This window comes from Tinamus guttatus, unplaced genomic scaffold, assembly GCF_059628265.1.
Source record: "Tinamus guttatus ecotype Peru unplaced genomic scaffold, ASM5962826v1 Tinamus_guttatus_pri_ptg000732l, whole genome shotgun sequence".
Lineage (NCBI taxonomy): Eukaryota > Metazoa > Chordata > Aves > Tinamiformes > Tinamidae > Tinamus > Tinamus guttatus.
The window spans coordinates 720714-741516 of record NW_028289266.1 but is presented as its reverse complement, the minus strand read 5'-3'; the positions used below and the strand labels follow the sequence as shown (position 1 = coordinate 741516).

Sequence of the window (20803 nt, the reverse complement as noted above, 5' to 3'; positions counted from 1 at the left end):
TTGCAAGGGGACATGGGGATTCTCAGCCTCTAGGAAATTAATAGCCTGCAAACTAGTCCTCAGACTGTCATCAACATGTGGATTCCTGGTGGTCCTTCTCTAATGCCAACATCAGTGGCTTTAGCAGGGGGGACACCTTCTGCCGCAGTAGTGGCTGGAAAACCTGGAGAGGTCGCAGCAGTTGGAGTTGATGGGGACTCCCTCACAGCTGAGGATGTGGCCAACGGCAGCAGAGGTGGAGGATCCCACGACGGTGTTCTGTGGGAAGGAGCTAAGGATGGGTCCGGGCAGGGTTACCAGCACAGAAGAGGGCTCAATGATGACAGTGGAGGCCTGGCACTGCCTGACACAGGGCTCGTTGCAGCTGTTGGCCAGCGGGGTGGGCCCGCAGGGCCGGCATGGCACGCACGGTTCGTAGCAGGACATGGGTCGGCTCTGGAAGTGCAGATGGGAGACAGGACAGGTCTAGACCCAACCTGGATCTTGCTCTGCTCTGGGCCTGTTTATCCTGGCAGAGGACAAGCCTCCCTGCCTGGAAGCAGCAGGGCCACACACAGCTTTGCGGGAAAATAAGCTCAGCCATGCTGGCAGGTTTCAGGATAGGATCTGCAGCCTGGGTCTAATGAGAACCTCTCCCTCCTGGCAGCAAAAAGTGGCCACTCCAGGATAACACCACGACAGCAACCTTCTCAGCACGTGAATCTCCAGCACTTCCTCCCTCTCTCCCTCCAGGTGAGGACACGTGCAACACACAGAGGTTTCCATTGATTCCCAGGGAAGTGCTGGGTCATATGAAGAGATCCGTTGATCACTGTGTGCTTGTCACTAGATTCCCAGTGTTGTGGCATGGCCACATGATGCGAGGCAGGGCAGGATCTCTGCTTTATATTCAAACCCTCAGCAATTCTTGCTGACTTGATCTTTCCAACTCTTTTGGTGTTTTTTGGAGTGATCCCCCAGTCCCTGCTCTTCTTTGAAGCCACCCGCGCTAGTGGCAGTGTGTGACAGCGCTGCCTGAAGGGCCTCTCCCCTGGCCTGCTCTCAGCCTGACGGTGCAGATCCCAGTGTGAGACGTGGCCCGGCCGGGGCCGACCCCGAGCAGCAGAGCAAGAGCGAGAGCGAGAGCGGGGCCGGCGCCGGGCCAGGGCGCAGCCCCGGGGCGGAGCTGGCGGCGGCGGCCGAGAGGAGGCGGCGGCGCCGCAGCAGAGTCGCTGCTGGCGGGGGGCAGCGCGGCGCGGCGCGATGCGGCGGGGCCGGGGCGCGGGGCTGGCGGCGCTGGCCGCGCTGCTGCTGGGTGCGCCCAAACGGGACACGGAGCGTTAATGGAGGGAAGGGAGGACGTGGGGGGGCCCTGCTCCTGCAGCTGCTTTTCTGACCTCCTTTCTCCTGCACACCAGCTCGTCAAGCCCAGTCCCTTCCACAAGCCATTTATATCACTGCTACTTTTCATCCTCAGTATTCATCTCCATCTCCTTTCCTTGCATCTCTCATTCATTTCCTTTCTTCTCTTTATCCATTCGCTCTAATATAGTTCCTTGCAAAGAACCAAAGAACTTTTCCTTCGCAGTCCCCTATCTCCCATGCCGTTTCTGGTTCCTCTGCTTCACCAGTGCTCCACTGTTAAATCAGGATTTGCCCTGAGAAGAAGCTATCGGAGCAAGCAGCAAAGCAATTTTCAGCCGTTTATATCCTTTCTCTTCTTGGCAGTGGCTGTGGGAAGAGCCCAGGTGCAGCAGGAACCATTGGCAGAGGCCAGTGAGAGCACCAGCATCAACATCACCTGCTCACACCCGGGCCTTGCTGCAGACTATATTCAGTGGTACCAGCAGCGCCCGCTCCAGCCACCGCAGCTGATAGCAACAGGTGCCAGACCAGGGGAGAAAGCGGTGCCAGATCCACCAGGGACCCTGCTCATCGCTGCAGACCGCCGCTCCAGCGCCCTGCGTCTCTCCCAGCCCCGCTGGCAGGACGCCGCCGTGTATTACTGTGCCATGAGAGACACAGTGAGGGGAGGTGGTGCTGCTGCCGTGCATGAAGGGTCGGAGCGCTGAGTGTGGGCGGGCAGTGTGGGCAGGGTTCACCGGGTAATGCCTGAGGGGTGGCGCATTGTAGCTGGGGCGGTTGGCACCTGAGGTGGCAGCAAAGCGAGGACCGAGCCCTCCCTGCTCTCTCTGGGTCTCTCCCACTCCTAACTAGTGCTCTGTCCCATTCTCCATCCCCCCACAGCTCCTCCTCACTCTCCCGCATTTCGCTGCCTGCCTCCCCTAGACCCAAACGCTGCCTCCAGCCACGACCGACCGTTCCCGCAGGGTTGTGTGGAGCAAACAGCAAAGCCTCCAGGTGCTCTTCTCCTCAGGGAGAGGAAGAGGAGGGAGCTCCCTGTGCTCCCAGCAGGTCTCATGTCATGTGCTTCAGAAGCAGCAAGGAAGTTGAGCCCTATCCCACCCCAGCTGCCCTTTGTAACTATGTTGTGGGGAACTGCTGCCAAGTTTACAGACTTGGGTGCAAGCCCCTGAGTGTGGTTGGGTGCTAGGTGTTAGGAGACACCAAGGACACTTCTGCCTTGCAGGGAGATGGTTTCCTGGTTGCTATTTCTAGGTGGGACAAAAAGACAGAGGTTCCCAGCAGCCGCCTTCATGTACTTTTCTGTTACCTCTGTTTCCTGAACTGCAAGTCCAGCTTCTAGCTGAAGGCTGGGACCAGGCTTGAGTGTTCAGGCTTTGGTCAGCTGCCAGGGAGCCTTGGACAGAGCAGTAATTGCCCCTTTGGTCCAAACACTGCAAGGATGATGGATGTGCTTCAGACCCTGGGCTGTCTCGAGACATCCTTGCCACGGAAATCTCAGCTCTACCACTCAGCTCTTCTTTCCACTACATACTAAGCAGCTCCATTTAGTCACTGTCCCTGCAAACACAAGTCCACACTGACAGCTTCTCTAGCTGACCTGTATTTACCTCCCCAGCTCCTTTTAGGCACTCCCGCTACAGATCTGCCCTTGCCCTCACTCTCCTCAGAGAAGCATCCATTTGTTTTGCATTGAAAGATCTTTTCTTTGAAACAGGCCTTGACCAAATGGTTGACATTTCCCAAATGAAAGCTTTCATTTGGAAATGCTGAAGCCACATGCTCTGAGTTTTCCAGCATGAACCTCTGCCAAGCGTAGTGTGCGACCCTCTGCCACGTGATCTAGGTGTCCCTGCTTGAGCAGGAGTGTTGGAGTAGATGATCTCTAGAGATCTCTTCCAAACTCAACCACACAACTGTGTGTGTGGGCACTGGGTTTTGTAGTGACCTTCACCCAGGTGGCTCTGCTGCTGCAAATCTCTTTCTGCAAGGAGAATATTGTTGACCATTGCACATTTCAGTTGTGGTTCTGATCTTCTCCTGAACACTGCTTTGGTACAAGCCTCGTGGGGATCCCTGCCTTCCTGGAGTCTGTTCCCATCCTTCCCAGTACTCTGCTTCTCATCCTAGGTTTTGACAGGTCTCCACATTGCTGCATGTTTCCATTTCCAGAAGACACCTCCACTTGTGCCTCGCCTCTCACTGTGGTCTCCAGCTTCTCTGGAGTTCTCATCCTAATGCATCTGGTGAAGGCCTCTGGTTGCCGGGGCTTTTGGTGTAGCCGATGCCCAAGAGCATCAGCCAAAGCCAGAGTGGCCCTCCTGAACAGCTCTCCCTCACTGCCCACACCTCCCCCAACAGCCATGCCTTCTCCCTTTGCTCCTTGAGATACCGTCCTCAGAGGAAACACCATATGGACATGCAATAGAAATGCAATGCAATGCATGCATGCATGCAATAGAAATTTACTGAGTCTAAAGAAGGAAAGGTGGTTACTCCAAGATGAGGTAAGCAGGATAGGGAGCAGCAGGAGCAGCCAAGAATGTGCTTCCCTTGACCACGGCAGAGTTTTCTTGGGACACGTGTCTGCTGTCCGCAGAGAAGGAGAGGGCGCAGCAGGAGCCCCTTTGGCTGACTGGAGGGCTGTCATGGCCAGTGGAGCAGAAGACAACAGAGAAAGAGGAGAGAGTGGAAGACAGGCAAGTTAGACATGGGCTATGTTTTCAGGGAGCCCAGGCGAACCCCTTTCCTGATCTCCTATTGTGAGGGTAGCCTTGGATCCTTAGTCTCTAGGAAATCAATGGGCTACATCTAGATCTTTAAAGTGGCATCAGCTTCTGGATTCCTGGTGGTCCTTTTCTGATGTCACCAATCATCAGTGGCTTTAGCACTGGGGACACCTTCTGCTACAATAGCGCGTGGAAAACCTGGAGAGGTCACAGCAGTCGGAGTCGATGGGGACTCCCTCACAGCTGAGGATGCGGCCAACGGCAGCGGAGGTGGAGGATCCCACGACGGTGTTCTGCGGGAAGGAGCTGAGGATGGGTCCGGGCAGGGTCACCACCACAGGAGAGGGCTGGATGACAATGGTGGAGGCTTGGCACTGCCTGACACAGGGCTCGTTGCAGCTGTTGGCCAGCGGGGTGGGCCCGCAGGGCCGGCATGGCACGCATGGGTCGCAGCAGGACATGACTGAGGAGCTGGAGGCACCTTTGAGAGACGCCAGGGAGGAGGCAGAGCAGCTGAATGCATGAGGCACGGCCTGGGATTGTGCCACAAGGAGCTCTGCTCTGCCATGAGGTCTGCTGGGCTGGGACCTCAAGTGTGTGCAGGGCACAGGCACATGGCTCCTTTACCTTGCCCTGCCAAGGGCTTGCCAAGAACCAGCAGGCCCAGGAAGGCTGCTGACTACCCCATACCCCACAAGTGACTGCCCACAAATGCCAACATCTCTCCTAGAAAGACCTTCCCTTGCCTTCCCTTCCCTTCCCTCTCCCACAAAGAGGCGCTCCAAGCCTCACAAGGTTACAGAGACAGGATCAGCTGAGACTGCTACCAAAGACAGACCTCTACCCCACAAACCTCTGCCGACAAAGGCCAACTTCTCTCTCAGCAAGACCTTCCCTTCCCTTCTGTTGCCTTCCCTTCCCTTCCCTTCTCTTCCCCCCCTCAGAAAGAGGAGCTCCAAGCCTCACAAGGTTACAGAGACAGGATCAGCTGAGACCACCACCAAAGGCAGACCTTGTCTCCAAGGAGGAGGAAGGAGAGAAAAGGCCTTCAGACTCACCTGGTTCCCGCAAAGAAGGATGGAGAGAAGTGGATGAGAGAGCCAGCACTGGGGCTGCCTTTTATACTGGTCCTGCACTGCCCTCAGGTCACAGGCCTGCTTGACAGAGGTGACAATTTTCTGACAAGCTCCTCTCCAATGCAAAACATCCCACTTAATGATATTGACTGTGTTTTTGTTTCCTACATTGCTGTTTTTTCATTTCCTGCTTTAAGCCATGTCCGTGCTGCTATGAAGATTGTTCTGAATGCTCGGATGAAAGGCCTGAGGACTTCCAGGCAGGAACAGGTTAGTGTCCTTGGAAGAGTCAGCTGAGGCATGCGGGCAGGGGATGTTCGCCTGAGTCATTCGTGTGAGTTTTCTCGTGGCCCTGTTGGCCGGAAGGGGCCCGATTCCAGCAGTTCTTGACAGGACACCCCGCTGGGCACCATCCCATGCACGAAGCAGGTTTCCGGAGGAGTCCTTCGCCTTTGCTGCTGAACCCTTGTCTGTGTCATGTGGCTGCCAGAATTTTCCCTGGTGAGTTCACAGAGACTTGTCCTTACGGGCAAGTTCTTTTTCTCATGTGCCCTTGTGTGCCCGCAGCATTTGTGTGAGTGCATCTGGGTGCACAGGTTGTGCATGATTCCTCGCAGGTGTGCATGAGCAGGGGCATGTCTGCCTCTCCTCGTGTAGCCCTCACTACAAGGGGATGTTCATGATGTTCCTAGCAGGGCTACTCTCCCTTGTTTAGTGTACAAAGGTTGCAGAGCCTGGTAGACATCAGACTGTGCTTCTTCAGGCAGAACACATCTCCTGTGTCCTGTACAAGGAGGTCCCAGGGGTCACGTTGCCTTTAGGTACAGGAGGGAGTAGCACTGAGAAATCCTGCCCTCCTCATGCTGGCCATCCCCCGGTGTCTCTGCCTTCAGGCCAGTGTTGATGGCATCTGGCATGGGATGCAGGCCCCTCATGCCTGGCCAATGCCAAGGGCACCCCTGTACCTCATCGACCTGGCACTGACTTTCCAAGACTGAGCTATGCAGTGCAGGGCCATGTGTTTTGATGCTGCTGCCTGTGAGAGAAAGAAGAGCCCTGCTGGGTTGTGCAGGAAGAACCAAAGAGCTGCTGTCTCCTTTGGTGTTCAGCCACCAGCGTCTTCCTGGCACTGCCTGAAATGCAAGTGCCCAGCAGCAGTTGCAGTGGGAGGCCAGGGACGTCCAGTTCACTCCCCAGGACTTGCTGCTAGTCCCCAAGTAGCACCAGGAAAAGACCCTCTTTGTGGCAGGGGCTGCAGCAGGGGCAGTGTGTGCCCGGGCAGCGCTCTGCTCTGGGCACAGCGGCAGCGCCAGGGGCTGCCCGACCCGAGCAGGGCAGCGCGTTGTGGCGGGGGTGGTGGGCGCAGGCTGGGGGCGGCAGCAGAGGAGGCAGCTGCAGCCGCGGGCACCCAGAGGCCAGTCCTGCTCCCTGCAGAGGGGCTGGAGCCGCTGGAGCAGTGGGGCCAGGGTCCCAGACGGTGCTAGCCCCACTGAGCACAGACCCAGCCCTTCCGCTCCAACCGCTTCTCTGCTGCTCCTACTGGGCCTTCCAACCCTCGCTTCATCTCCCCTCGGCTTCTGATCCCTTGCCCACATTTTCCTCACTGCCTCCTTCAGCTTCCACTGTTGTCTCCTGCTGGGACAGTCTGGGACTGTCAGTGATTCTGTGACAAGCGGGGAGGGGGCGATGTGGAGGGTGAAGTGGACAGTGTCTAGGTGTCCTGGAGGAATTTCCCCTGAGGAGGCTTCTCTACACTGGAGAAAAAAGCAAGAAGCCCCTGTGGGTTATTGAGCTGTACACCTGGGTGCAGGCCCCTCGGCTGGTGCCTGATGTTCTCTACCTCCCAACAGTCTGCAGGGCCAAGCTGGGTGACCACATACGTGCAAGGATTCTTTCTTCATCCTGTGTAGAGTTGGGTGCTGGCCCCAGTGTTTGGTTGGGTACTAGATGCCAGCAGATACCAGGGACACTTTTCCCTTGCTGGGAGGTGGTTTGGATGGTTGCTGTTGAAAGCCTCCTTGGGGGCCTTTTGATTGACCACAGCTGGCCTGAACTTTCTATTAAGCTCCTGTCAAAATTCTGGCTGTGGCCTTCAGTGTTCAGCCCTTAGTCAGCTGATTTGGAGCCTGGGGCAGAGGAGGTTCGAACACTCCAAGGATGGTGGAGGTGATTGAGACACTTGGCTATCACCCATCTAGACATCCTTGCAACAGAAATCTCAGCTCTAGCACTCAGATCTGCTGTACGCTACACACTAAGCAATTTCATGCACTCACTATCCGTACAAACACAAGGCCACACTGACAGCTTCTCTTGCTGGCCTGCATTTGTCTGCCCAGCTCCTTCCAGGCAATCCCACTACAGCTCTGCACTTGCCCTCGCTCATCTCCCAAAACTCACCCTTCCCACAAGTGCAGGGTCCCAACTAGCTCTGGCCGTTCCAGGAAGAGCTGTTCCCAGGCAGCAGAGGAAAGAGAGGCTAGAGTGGTAGAAATCACAGTGACAGCTGCTCCTAGGAGGAATAGCAGCATCTCAGGGGAAGGGGAGGAAAACCCAGTGGGGGAGCCCCCTGAACTCCCCAAAAGACCAAGCAGTGGTGTGCAGGAGAACACACTTTTCTAGGTGGGGAGCTGAGGGCTCCACGGAGGCAACAGCCCTGCAACCCTCACCTCCTACCTTGGGGAACCTGCAGCTTCCTTCATGCCATCATGAAGACATGGAGTGGGCTGCTGCCTGGGGAGCAACACGGGTCCCTGCTAGAAGAGGGAGAACTGCAGACAGCACATTTCAGGCGTGCTAAGAACAACCCTGTTTTTTTCCCTTCCCTTCTGTGTTCCCCTCACAGGATCCTTTCCGTCAGCTCAGCCCTCTTGCAGCTGGGAGGTGCTTTTCTGACTGTCTCTCACACAAACAGCAGGCTCCGTCTCAGCATGTATCTCAGACACCTCGTCCTCGCTGCCCTTCTGGGGACATGCCTAGGTAAGGAGTCTTTATTTACTCTTAGTGTAGTCCCTCTTTTTCCTCAGGAAACACTGTCCTCCTCACCAGCTGTCTGAAGGGCTCTGCTCTGTTGGGAAGGATCAGATCTCATGGGTGTTTTGCACCTGTGTTCGGGAGATGCTGTCAGCAATAGTCAAGAAAATATGAGAGAGCAAAGAAACACCCCATCCTCTGATCACCTCAGACCCCCTTCTCCAGCTTTCCTTTTTGCAGACATCCCTCTCTCTGCCTCTCTCTTCTGATGCATCCAAGCCCCTGTGTTTCACACAGGTGTCACTGCAGCAGCTCTCTGCTCTCTGCATTCCCACCTTCCTACCTTGCAACCCAGCTACAGGACTTGTTGATGGAGTCCCTGGCAAGCTCTTATCCCACTGAGGTTACTGTGGTGTCCCAGTCTCTGTGCTGGCTGGCACATGCAATGCAGCATATCCTGCCCATCCAAACCTTTTCTGCATGTCAGCAGGGACAGGCCCGGACCCCTGTGCAGCAGGAGCCTGAGGAGCAGGGCCACAGCAGAGATCTCTCACGGGAGCATCCTGTCGGTGACGGGGAAGGGATTTTCCTTGCGCTGAAGCAAGAAGACCAAGTTCCTGCCCAAAACTGTACTCACTGCATTGCTGCACAGGAGGGGAGAAGGGGTCGTCCTCCAAAGGGCATTGCATCCTCAAGCCTTTCCCCTCTCAATCCCTGACTCCTGACTTTCTTACAGATGCCATGGGCCAGACCACTGTGACTCAGAAAGACGGTCTAGTCACAGTGGAGGAGAGAGGCACTTTCCAGACCACCTGCAGCTATCAGATTTCTAACTTTGGTGGCTTGTCCTGGTACCAGCAGACGATAGGTCAAGCTCCACAGCTGATCTTGTATCAGGCAACAGCTGGTCTTAAGGAGAGCGGCCGATTCACCACATTGCTGAATACCACAGGGAAATTGAGTGTGCTGCGACTGGAGGAAGTCCAGGTCTCTGACACTGCCTTGTACCTCTGTGCTGTGCAAGACACCCTGGTGCAGGAAGCTTCCTTGGCTGTGCAAAAAGCTGAGGTGGGGAGGAGGGTGGAGATGTCACTGGGAAGGCTGGACTGCAAGGAGCAGACCCTTCAGTTCTCCCTTAACAGCAACATTTACCCTTTGCACCCAGGAATCAGCGTGCCACAAACCTCTATCTGAAAGGGGCTGGTGTCCTTGGCCTCATAGGAAGGAGAAGTTGAAGAAGCCTCTGCCTCTACACCCAGGCTGGGATGACAGTTGTCATGAGCTGAACAGAGAGCGTATGGAGTCTTCTGATCTGCATTACATGATCTACAGCGGGCCCTTCCAACCTCAGTCTGTCTGCCATTCTGTGACTGGATCTCTCAGCAGAGCACCAGACTTGAAGGAATCACTCTGGGTCACATCCAAGTTTTGCAGTCCCTTTCCAGATAACTTGTTCATTGTCTGTACAGAACATCTGGCCACAGCAGCAACAGGAAGCACTTTCCCAAGCTGGGTGTTCCCGAAGGCCCTCAGGGATGGTGGCACTGCTTGAGCAGGAGCCAGGACTGTGACTCAGGAAGCAGGGGAGTCTCTTTGGCTGACAGCTGACAGGGAATACTGGACAGGGTCCAAGGTTTCCTGATGAATTTGCCTGTCCCAGTGACAATCAACTTGCATGTGGAGCACTGTGTGTGGGATGGTGTGAGGATGGGGTTTATTCTTGCTTTGGATGGCATTCTCTCTTGCATATAATGCCTATAGTATATGTATCCTTATACATATCAGTGTGGACTGGGAGGTAACTGTTGGAAAGCAACTTTGCAGAGAAGGATGTGTATGTCCTAGTGCACCACCAAAAAAAAAAAAAAAAGGAAAAAAAAAAGCCACTGGTGTCTTGCGGTGCACTAGACAGAGTGTTGTCAGCAGGTGGAGGCAAGGGATCCTTCCCCTCAGCCCTCATGAGACCACATCTGCAGTACAATGTCCAGTTCTGGGCTCCACAGGGCAAGAGAGAGAGAGAGAGCTCCTGGCGTGAGACCAACAAAGGGCCACTAAGATGCTCAAGGGCCTGAGTATCTCTCCTTGAGGAAAGCCTGAGAGAACTGGGATTATTTAGCCTGGAGAAGACTGAGGGAGGACCTTAGCAGTGCATTTAAATGTCTGAAGGGAGTTTTTGGAGGGGGTTTCATTGTTGGTGATGGAAGTCTGGAACAGGCTTTCCAGAGACAAGGAGTCTTCATCCTTGGAGATATTCCACAGACATCTAAATGACAATCTGGGCAGCCTGTTCTAGTGAGAACTGTGGCCCTGCTTGACAGAAGGTTCAACTAGATGATCTTCAGAGGCGCCTTCCAGTCTCAACCATTCTGTGGTACTGAGGGTCACATGGACTCCCTTCATTGTTAATGTACAGAAAGAGGGACTTTAGGAACATGATTCATCTTTATTTGAAACTCAAGGCCTAGGAAAAGTAAAAGAAAGTGCCTTTTTGGAAGTACTAATCTTCTTCCACTGAGTGTAAAGGCAGACCTGCTACCCAGCCGCCATTTCAGACCTCTACCACTTAGTGAAAGCAATCTGCTTTCTGATGACTGCAAGATACCTCTAAGTGATTCCACAACAAAACCAAAAATGCATGCAAAGACAGTCTGCTTAAAACGAGTGTGGAACTGTAGGTGTAGGTGGAAATACCCTGACTCACCCAGCACCAAGCATGGGGTTTGGACGATGTTTAATGAAAAATAATAAATACACTGAGAAAATGGAGGTGGGCTGGAAATGAAAATGTAAACTTTGTTGATAGTCTTATGCCAGGAATAAGAGCTACTGCTAGACATAGCAGCCATGCTCAAACACCTGTGTCTTAGGATGATCAAATGGAAGAGCCACAAGAAGGGGGCATAGTTACACCCAGATAATAACAGGTTAAAAGGGAGAATATATGTCCTGTTCGCTAAGGCAAGGATCTGTGTATTGGAAATTTGTAGAGAATTTGCATGAATCCCTGGCAAAGTTAAGTGTTTAGGAACTTGAATCACCAGAGGACCATTCCCCTGGCTCTGTGAGGGAGTGGGGTTTGGATGGGATTCATGGTCCTTCTCAGGGATGACCTTTGGAGCACTATGAAGCCCTCTAGATTTATGCCTAGTGAACAGAGGGTAGTGGGCTCATTGGAATCACGCTCCACCTCAGGCTTCACCCTGACCATCTGAAAGGATAGAAGGTGTTTGAGCTGAACTCGTGCTGGATCTGCGGGTTTCTTGCCACCTTGTGGTGCCCAGGTACACGTACAGCGAGGGAGGAACTTGTTGGGGCAGGAGGCAGAGGGGAATGAATCTGTTGTTCACATCAAGGCCTTTTGAGAAGCTCCTTCACTTCTTCTGGAAAGCCTTCTGCAGAGCTTGTGCCACTTCCCTGTTTCTGAGTGTGTAGATGAAGGGGTTCAACAAGGGAGTTACAATGGTGTTAAAGGTGTTAACAAGTTTGTTCACATCCAAGGAGTTCTGGGCTGATGGTCTGACATCCAGAAATATGGTGGAGCCATACCATATTGTAACGACCATGAGATGGGCAGAGCAGGTGGAAAAAGCTTTCTTGCGGCCCTGGGCTGTTTGGATTTTCAGGATGGCCGAGATGATGTACATGTAGGAGACCAGGGTAACCGCACAGGAGACCACTACAACAAGGATGGAAATGAGGAAGGTGGCCAGCTCCACAGGCCACGTGTCCGTGCAGGCGAGGGCAAGGCAGGAGTCTATATCACAAAGAAAATGATTGATGACTTTTGGTCCACAGAATGTCAGCCTGGCTGTAAGAAAAGCCAGCAGTGAGATGGCCAGAAAGACTCCCAGCCACGAGCCAAGGGGCCAGCGGAGCAGAGAAGACGTTGTTCATGAGGGAGTTGTATCTCAAAGGGTGACATATGGCTAAACAGTGGTCATAAGCCATGACAGCCAAGAGAAAACATTCAGTGGAGCCTAGGGAGAGAAGAAAGAATAACTGAAGGATGCAAACTCTGAAGGAGATGGTCTGGCTAGTCCCCAGCATAACTCCCATCATGTGATGGTTTCACTCCCATTATGTGATGAAGTGAGCCATACACACAGGGCACATGGCTCAACAACTGGTTCACAGGACTCCACAAGATCAGAGGGCATTCTGCTCACATGATCTTTCCAGTAACTTCCAATGTTCTCTCCCACAGTATCCTTACAGCCTACTTACGAAGATTAAATAGGAAAAGTGGAGATCAGGATGGGTGAAATATGTACGGGATGTCTGGCCTTTGAAGGATGGGATCAGAAGTATCTACTTCATCTTCTAGGAAAGCATCTTGCCCCACTCATTTGTGACTTTTGATTGCTGCATTTTTACCAGGACTGCAAGTAGGTATTTTTGGAGGGGGTAGCGGAAAAAGGAGGAGGGAAAATATAGTGTCATGTGGTAGGTGCACTCCACCCCCTTTTGCTGGAAATCAGTGAAAACAGATAACTAGTGTTAGCAAGCAGCTATGATCAGCTGTGAGGCATTGAGACCTGTTTCTCATGGAAACTTTAACATTAACATGACACAGCACAGGCAAAATGTACACAGGAACTTCAAGCTTGGACACCTGCTGTATGCTGAAAATATCTGGGGCGGAGAAGGGGGGGTGGAAATCATATTGACCTCATGAAAATTCAACTTCAGTAGAAAACAAGCCCATGGGGACTCTGAGTCGTGTTCTCCATGGACACAACCAGAGCTAACTCAGCGAGTTTGAGGGCTCCTCCCCTTCTTAGGTGATTGCTTTGCACATATATCCTTTGGGACTTAGCCTTGGGATTCTTTAGAGTGGAGGAGTTTGTTCTCATTCTTAGATATAAACCATTGACTAGATCTGGGACTAAGGTTAGATCAACGCCAGTGGATCTGTCTTGAAAACCACGCCAGAATGGGAGGGCTGCCGAACCACCTTCTTCCTAGATTCCATCAGCAGTGGTGATACAGTCATCCTGTGCAAGTCCTCGTGGGCAGTCCTGGTTGAGGGAAATCGGCTCGGCCAATCACGACGCCGGCCCCCAGCAGGAGAGCGAGAGCGGGGCCGGCGCCGGGCCAGGGCGCAGCCCCGGGGCGGAGCTGGCGGCGGCGGCCGAGAGGAGGCGGCGGCGCCGCAGCAGAGTCGCTGCTGGCGGGGGGCAGCGCGGCGCGGCGCGATGCGGCGGGGCCGGGGCGCGGGGCTGGCGGCGCTGGCCGCGCTGCTGCTGGGTGCGCGGCCTGGGGGGGCCCGGGGGTGTGGCCGGGGGCTTCTCTGCGGGGACAGCGCTGGGTCTTTTGATCTTGCTTTTTAAGGGGGTCTTTCAGCCTCCCTCCTTACCTGCCACCTCCCTTTCCTTTTTCAACAGTGCTACTCCCTCATGGCATATGTCGATCCTTTCCCCTGTGCATTCAGCATTTCTTCTTGCCCTGAAATCTCATGGCCTTCACTTACCATCACACCTTTTCTCTCCTCTCTTCTTTCCCTGCTTTTATCCACCCGTCCACATGACTGACTAGAAAACTCATCCACTCATGCATCCACGCATCCTTCTAGCTAGGAAGAAAGAGATTTTTCAGTACTTTTATCTTCTTCCTCCACAGCGGCTGCTGGCAAAGCCCAGATCCAGCAGGAGCCATCGGCAGAAACCACCGAGGGCAAAGCCGTCAACATCACCTGCTCACACCCCAACATTCAGTCCTACGAGTACATCCAGTGGTACCGGCAGCTGCCGGGACAAGGTCCCGCGTTCATCGCGAGCACTTTAAAAGACTCCAAGGCTGTGTCGGAGCCGGCGGGGACCCTGCTCGTGGGCGCAGAGCGCCGCTCCAGCGCCCTGCAGCTCTCCCGGCCCCGGCGGCGGGACGCGGCGGTCTATTACTGCGCGCTGGGAGCCCCGGCGGGACCGGCCGGGGCTGCGGCCGGGCAGGAACCGGCGCGGGGGCGGGGCGGGCGCGGGGGCGGCTGCTGGGGTCGGTGTCGGCCGCTGCCGCCGGGGGGCGCTGCGGCTGCGCGCGCCGGGGCCGCCTCTCTCCTCTCCTCCCCTCCCTGCCCTCTCCTCTCCTCTCCTCTCCTCTCCTCTCCTCTCCTCTCCTCTCCTCTCCTCTCCTCTCCTCTCCTCTCCTCTCCTCCCCTCCCCTCCCCTCCCCTCCCCTCCCCTCCCCTCCCCTCCCCTCTCCTCTCCTCTCCTCTCCTCTCCTCTCCTCAGCAGTGGGCAGGGAGCTCCTGTGCCCATGTGACTCAGACAACATAACCCACCCCGTTGGTGCCAGGGCAGGAAACAGAGCCTATCTGGAGATGTCCCGGCATCATCCACTCTCCTTGCCTCATGGACAAGGCACAGGCACACAAAGGAGACACACACTTTCCACTCGTGTGTGCAGACCTTGGCCCTCAGCCTTTTCTCTGCTGCACGATGCTCTTTCAGCTTTTCCTCATGCTCCAGGTTGTAGCGTACTTCAGCATGGGTTACACCCAGTAACGAAATGTCAGGTCATGTTGCTGGGCTGCCTCCTGGAGCTACCTGATGGCAACACTTATTGCTCCACACTGGTCCACCCTGCACATGGCTAAGGAAGTGCCTGGTGAAGTGTCCAGGGGCTGTGTGTGCCCTTCTGCTGACCAGAGCTCTCCAGTCAGGTCCAGGACAGAGTGTTGCACCAAGGTCTGCACCGGCTGCTGCATCTGGGATCAGCGGGGTTTTAATTGTCAAGGCTAGAGCTACAGGCAGACACCGGAAAGTAATACTAGTTTGGGAGGATGAAGACACTGGGGCCACGGTCACGGCCCCCGTGGGGGCCAGCATGTGGCCATGTTCTGTTTCCCCCAGGGGAACAAAGTGATCTGGCCCCATGCACTGTCCCTCCCTTTGAGAAGCCATGCCCAGCCCTCATCCCTGGAGACCCTCTTGAACCCAGTGAGTTCCCTGAACGCAGCACACGAGTGCAACAGAGAGCTTGCAGGAGGTGCTGCACATGTTGTGGAGGCAGCATAAGGGACCTGCAGGTAGGAACTCTGCTCTTGGGAATACAGTATCTTCCCTCATTCTGGTGATGGATGGGAGAGTGAGGGAAAGAAATCCTGGACTGTCAACAAGGCTCTTTCTCCCACTATCCTCACCTCCTGCCATCTTTCCAGGGGAGATATATATATATATATTTTTTTTCTCCAAGCTTTCTCCCACAGCCGAGCACAATCGAGAGGAAGAGGAAGTTGCCTCCACAAGACCTTGGGAGGTCACTCACTTCCCAAGGCTTCCTGCCATCCTGGGCTGCTCCCTCAAGGACAACAGTGCTCAGGACCCGCTTCTGCACGACAAGCTCCACAGCCACACGTGGGTTTCTGGGCAGAGAATGTGCACAGACAGCATTGAGGGCCACTGCCTCTGCAGTAGCCACAGAGGCTTTTGTCAGCTCCCAGGGTCAGTGCCTGAAAGGGGCCAATGAAATGTGTCTGCCCCTGCCATTGCTTTGGGAAAGGAGAAGATCACATTGAATTGCTGACCTGAATTGCCCACCTACCTCAGCCCACACCAGCAATGTCTTTTCCCCCTACAGCTTGAGGCACTGTCCTCAGAGGAAACACCACATGGACACCCAGGCTTGGATGCAACAGAGCTTTATGGAGTCTAAGAGGGAAATGTGGTTGCTCCAAGATGTGGTCCCCATGACAGGGAGCACCAGGAGCAGCCAGGAATGTGCATCCTGTCACCAGGGCAGAGTTTCCTCAGGGTGTGTGTCTGCTGCGCCCACAGAAGGAGAGGGTGCAGCAGATGCAGCCTTGGCTGGCTTGAGGGGGTGTCATGGCCAGGGGAGCAGAAGCCAACACAGAAAGGGGAGAGAAGGGAAGAAAAGGAAGTTAAGAAATTGCTTTTCTGGGAGACCGGTCTAGTTCCTTTTGTGCCTTCCTTCTGCAATGGGACACGGGGATTCTCAGCCTCTCAATCAATGGCCTGTGAATAAGTCATCAACTTGTGGATTCCTTGTGGTCCTTCTCCAATGATATCATCAGTGGCTTTAGCAGAGGGGACACCTTCTGCCGCAGTAGAGGCTGGAAAACCTGGAGAGGTCACAGCAGTCGGAATTGACGGGGACTCCCTCGCAGCTGAGGATGCGGCCAACGGCAGCAGAGGTGGAGGATCCCACGACGGTGTTCTGTGGGAAGGAGCTGAGGATGGGTCTGGGCAGGGTCACCACCACGGGAGATGGCTCGATGACGACATTGGAGTCCTGGCACTGCCTGAAACAGGGCTCATTGCAGCTGTTGGCCAGCGGGGTGGGCCCGCAGGGCCGGCATGGCACGCACGGGTCGTAGCAGGACATGGGTGGTCTCTGGAGGTGCAGCTGGGAGAGAGGACAGGGAGGAAGCAGAGCAGGGGTGTGTGTGAGCAGCATCCTATCTCCTGCTGGGAAGGAGCCAAGGCAGCTGCTGGGCTGCGAGTGTCAGTCTCTGCAGGGAGACATGCAGGCTGCTTCTCGTTGCCCTTGGCTTGCCAGGGTCCTGCACAGAGCGTGAATGCCCAGGGAAGGTCCTGCCTTGCCCATAACCAGGAGTCACCTTAGTCTAGTCCCAGCCTCTCCCTGAGCTAGCCCCTTCTTCCCCCTTCTCCCTCCCTTGACCAGCAGCTCCAAGACCCAGTCTGCAATGAGGGAGCAGGTCTTGCCTGAGACCAGCCACAGGAGAAGGAGGAGGACAAAGGGCTCCCCACTCACCTGGCTCACACGGAGGAGGAGGTGAAGGAAGTGGATGAGACAGCGAGGAAGTCGCGCTGGCTTTTATAGTGGACTTGCCCTGCCCCAGGCACCATGGCCCCCTTAGCAGAAGTGACAATTTTCTCAGATGTTCCAAATGAACAGAAAACATCCCAGCTAATGACATGGGCTGTGCTCTTGCTTCCTCTGGGCTGCCATCTCATTTCCTTGTTTAATGCCTGCCTGGGCCCTCACAGAAGGAAGCTTCTTTTGAGAGATGGGATGGGAGCCCCAAGGATTTCCTGAGCAGCAATGTGTCAGTATGGGCAGAAGAAGTGACAACAGAGCCGGAGGAGTCCCGAGTGCACAGGTGATGGCAGACACTCCTCAGGGTTGTTTGTGTCCTCATTCTCAGGAAGGGTGGCACCTGCTCCCCACCCTGCAATCCCCAAATGTAACCTGAGGTCTCTCATGTGTGAGATGGGCACATCCTTCGCTCAGGTCCCTCCCAGCCCCCTCCAGTGGGCCCTAGTCCACACCCCAATGTGAAAGCCATAGTGGTGGTGGTGGGGGGAAGGAGGTATCAAATCGGTATCGGATTCACAAACAGTCTGTGGACTGTAGGTCTGATCGCCTTCCTAGGAGTGAATCAAGTTCCCAAATAGTGTGATCACCTATAAGCTTGACTTTGGCAGTATTGGATTCACGAACAGTCCGTCAACTGTAGGTCCGATCGCCTCCCCCTAACAAGTAGTCGAGTTCACAAACAGTATGATTTATTCAAATGCAATATTTACAAAGCAGGTTTCGGATGTCAGTACAGGAAACTCTCTACTAGAGCGTGGGGTTTTTAGCTAGCTCTGATGTACAAATGTGCAATCATCGCTCACCCCAGAAGATGGGAGAGGGCTCCCAGCCTCGAGTCTCCTCAGGCGGCACGCCAGTCCGAGGGGAGGAAAGGGGGATCAGCCTGTCGACTGACCCAGGAGTTACAATGGTTTCTTCCCCTCTCACTCCTTAGTCTCCTCAGGCAGCGTCCCGACCTGAGGGGAGGGAAGGGGACTCAGCCTGTCGACTGACCGAGGAGGTATGATGTTTTCTTCCCCCCTCCTTTTCATCCTTAGTTCACCTTTTATACTTTTCTTTACATTCAGGTGGATCTTGAGTGACTACATTCATACTTAATATTGTTATTGATTGGTGAAAATGTTTCTCGCTTTCATTTAAAGGTACAGACAATCGAAAATCTAGAGCTCATGCTCAGTGAGGAGTGGTCGTACCTCGGAGGCGGGTAACTTTTGGGATGAAAGTGTGGTTTTGATATTATAATGAGCAAAGTTCAAGCAAAGTTCATCCAAAAGGAGTGATGTGCCACCTTTGCTGGCTCAGCACCAGACATGTTATCGTATATCTCCCATTAGATAGCCACTGTGTGGCTTATCAGCAGCCCAGCACAGGGAGAGCAACAGAGTTTGGCCGCGGTGTCTTCACTCCACTCCATCCTCTGTTGCTCCCCTTTGCAGCTGTGAGGAGGGCATATTGTGTTGCCCAGGGAACCATGGAGGAGCTGAGTCCGTGGGTACCAACCATCCTGAAAATGGCAACTGTGTATCACCCCAAGCAAGCTTTTGTAATGCCAAAACTTCAGTTAGGATCTAGTTTTCCTCTCAGTTCCTGCTTTCAAACTATTCTTCCACACCCAGGATCAGGTGAGCTGCGCTGCTGAGTTTCATGTCTCTCCTAATGCAGCCCCTGGAGACATCTACTGACCTTTTGCTGTACCTCTTCTCCCTGAATAGGGAACCACTAAAAGGCAGGTGGTGACACCGGGACTAGAGCCAAAGTTACCAAAACCCAGCACCAATGCTCAAAGGGGACAGTGCCCTCATGGCCATGGCCAGCAGCACCATCTGAATCCAGTCCTGCTGCACCTTCTCCTATGACACCTCCCATGCGGGATCACCTGGGAGCAGCCCATTCACCTCGTTTGGCACTGCGGGAGATGAAGGAGGGCTGGTCTCTGGAGTCCCATTGTCTAGGGGAATTCAGGGCAACTCCAGCATCAATAGGCATCCCCCCACACGGAAAACCATCTTCTTGGTTTCCATTGAAAGATCTTTTCTTTGAAACAGGCCCTGACCAAATGGTTGAAATTTCTCAAATGGACACTTTCAATTGGACGTGCCGAAGTCACATGCTCTGAGTTTTCCAGTGTGAACCTCAGCCAAGTGTGCTCGGATCCTGCCAGGGTTGCCCTTGTGCTCCATCCCACACACACTGCCTTTCCCAGGGGATTTCCTGCTCTAGAAACACAAATACCACCTCTGTTCCCCCATGCTCCTGTTCAGGTTTTCCCAGTCTAGGTGTGTCTTCACTTTGGCCCCTGACCAGAGCCTCCCTCCATACGCACCTTGCAGCACATTTCTCCTTGCATTTCACATGTTGCAGAGACCTCCAACTATAGCAAGGTGGATTGTGAGGTGACCTTAGCCCTGGCAGAGGTAGCTCTTAACAGCAGCAGCCAGAAGAGCTTGGTGAGCCCCAGGCAGGGAGCATGGGGGAGTGGGCAACAGAGTTGGGGTTTCGCTGGGGCCTGGTGGCCTGGCTGGGCTCTGCAGCCAGATCAGACCCAGCACTGCCAGGGAGCACGTGGAGCACAGGGTGCTCCTGCTCACAGGAATGGACAAGCAGAAGCAGCTCAGCGGAGAAGATGCAGCCATGCAGCAGGCTGGGGATGGGTCCTACATGTCTTCTGGCAGTCTCCTCATGCCAGCACACTGGGGGCTTCTCACTGGGATGCAGCATGACATCCCTCGTGCTGGACACCATCCAGCCCTCGCAAGAACAGAGGGAAAGGGACATCCAGGCCCTGGTTCTAGTCCCAACCTGCAGCTTGCTGTGATCTGGGCCTGTTTATCCTGGCAGAGGAGAAGCCTCCCTGCCTGGCAGCAGCAGGGCCACACACAGCTTTGCTGGCACAGTAAGTTCAGCCATGTTGGCAGGTTTCAGGGTAGGATCTGCAGCCTGGGTCTGATGAGAACCTCTCCCTCCTGGCAGCAAAGAGTGGCCGCTCCGGGAGAACACCACAACAGCAGCCTTCCAAGCGCCTGCATCTCCAGCACTTCCTCCCTCTCTCCATCCAGGTGAGGACATGTGCAAGACACAGAGGTTTCCATAGATTCCCAGGGAAGTGCTGGGTCATATGAAGAGAGCCCTTGATCACTGTGTGCTTGTCACTGGTTACCCAGTGTTGTGGCATGGCCACGTGATGTCAGGCAGGGCAGGATCTTTGCCTTATATTCAAACCCTCCCCAATTCTTGCTGACTTGATCTTTCCAAGAGTTTTGGTGTTTTTTGGAACGATCCCCCAGTCCCTGCTATTCTTTGAAGCCACCCGCGCTAGTGGCAGTGTGTGACAGCGCTGCCTGAAGGGCCTCTCCCCTGCCCTGCTCTCAGCTGAAGTCACATGCTCTGAGTTTTCCAGCATGAACCTCTGCCAAGTGTGGTGTGCGACCCTGTGCCACGTGCTCTAGGTGCCCCTGCTTGAGCTAGGGGGTTGGACTTTACGATCTCTAGAGGTACCTTCCAAACTCAACCACACAACTCTCTGTGTGGACGTTCAATTTTGTGGTCTCCTTCACCCAGGTGATCCTGTTGCTGTAAGTCTCTTTCTGCAAGGAGAATGTTGTTGACCATTGCACATTTCAGCTGTGATTCTGATCTTCTCCTGAAGACTGCTCTGGTACAAGCCTCATGGGGATCCCTGACTTCCTGGGGTCTGTTCCCATCCTTCCCAGTACTCTGCTTCTCATCCTAGGTTTTGACCTCTTGGAAGCTCTCCACATTGCTGCATGTTTCCATTTCCAGAAAACATTCTCCACTTGTGCCTCCCCTCTCACTGTGGTCTCCAGCTTCTCTGGAGTTGTCATCCTAATGCATCTGGTGAAAGCCTCTGGTTGGTGGGGCTTTTGGTGT

General features: G+C 54.4%; 4 pseudogenes; all 4 read right to left on the bottom strand.

The window, feature by feature from the left end:
• Positions 1-120: 120 nt before the first annotated feature.
• LOC148591622 (feather keratin Cos2-3 pseudogene) lies at positions 121-426 on the bottom strand (annotated as a pseudogene).
• A 3802-nt stretch (positions 427-4228) lies between these two features.
• Positions 4229-4534, bottom strand: LOC148591621 (feather keratin Cos1-2 pseudogene; annotated as a pseudogene).
• Positions 4535-11488: 6954 nt separating this feature from the next.
• Positions 11489-12085, bottom strand: LOC148591620 (olfactory receptor 6F1-like; annotated as a pseudogene).
• A 4068-nt stretch (positions 12086-16153) lies between these two features.
• On the bottom strand, positions 16154-16459 carry LOC148591619 (feather keratin Cos2-3 pseudogene; annotated as a pseudogene).
• Positions 16460-20803: the final 4344 nt, after the last annotated feature.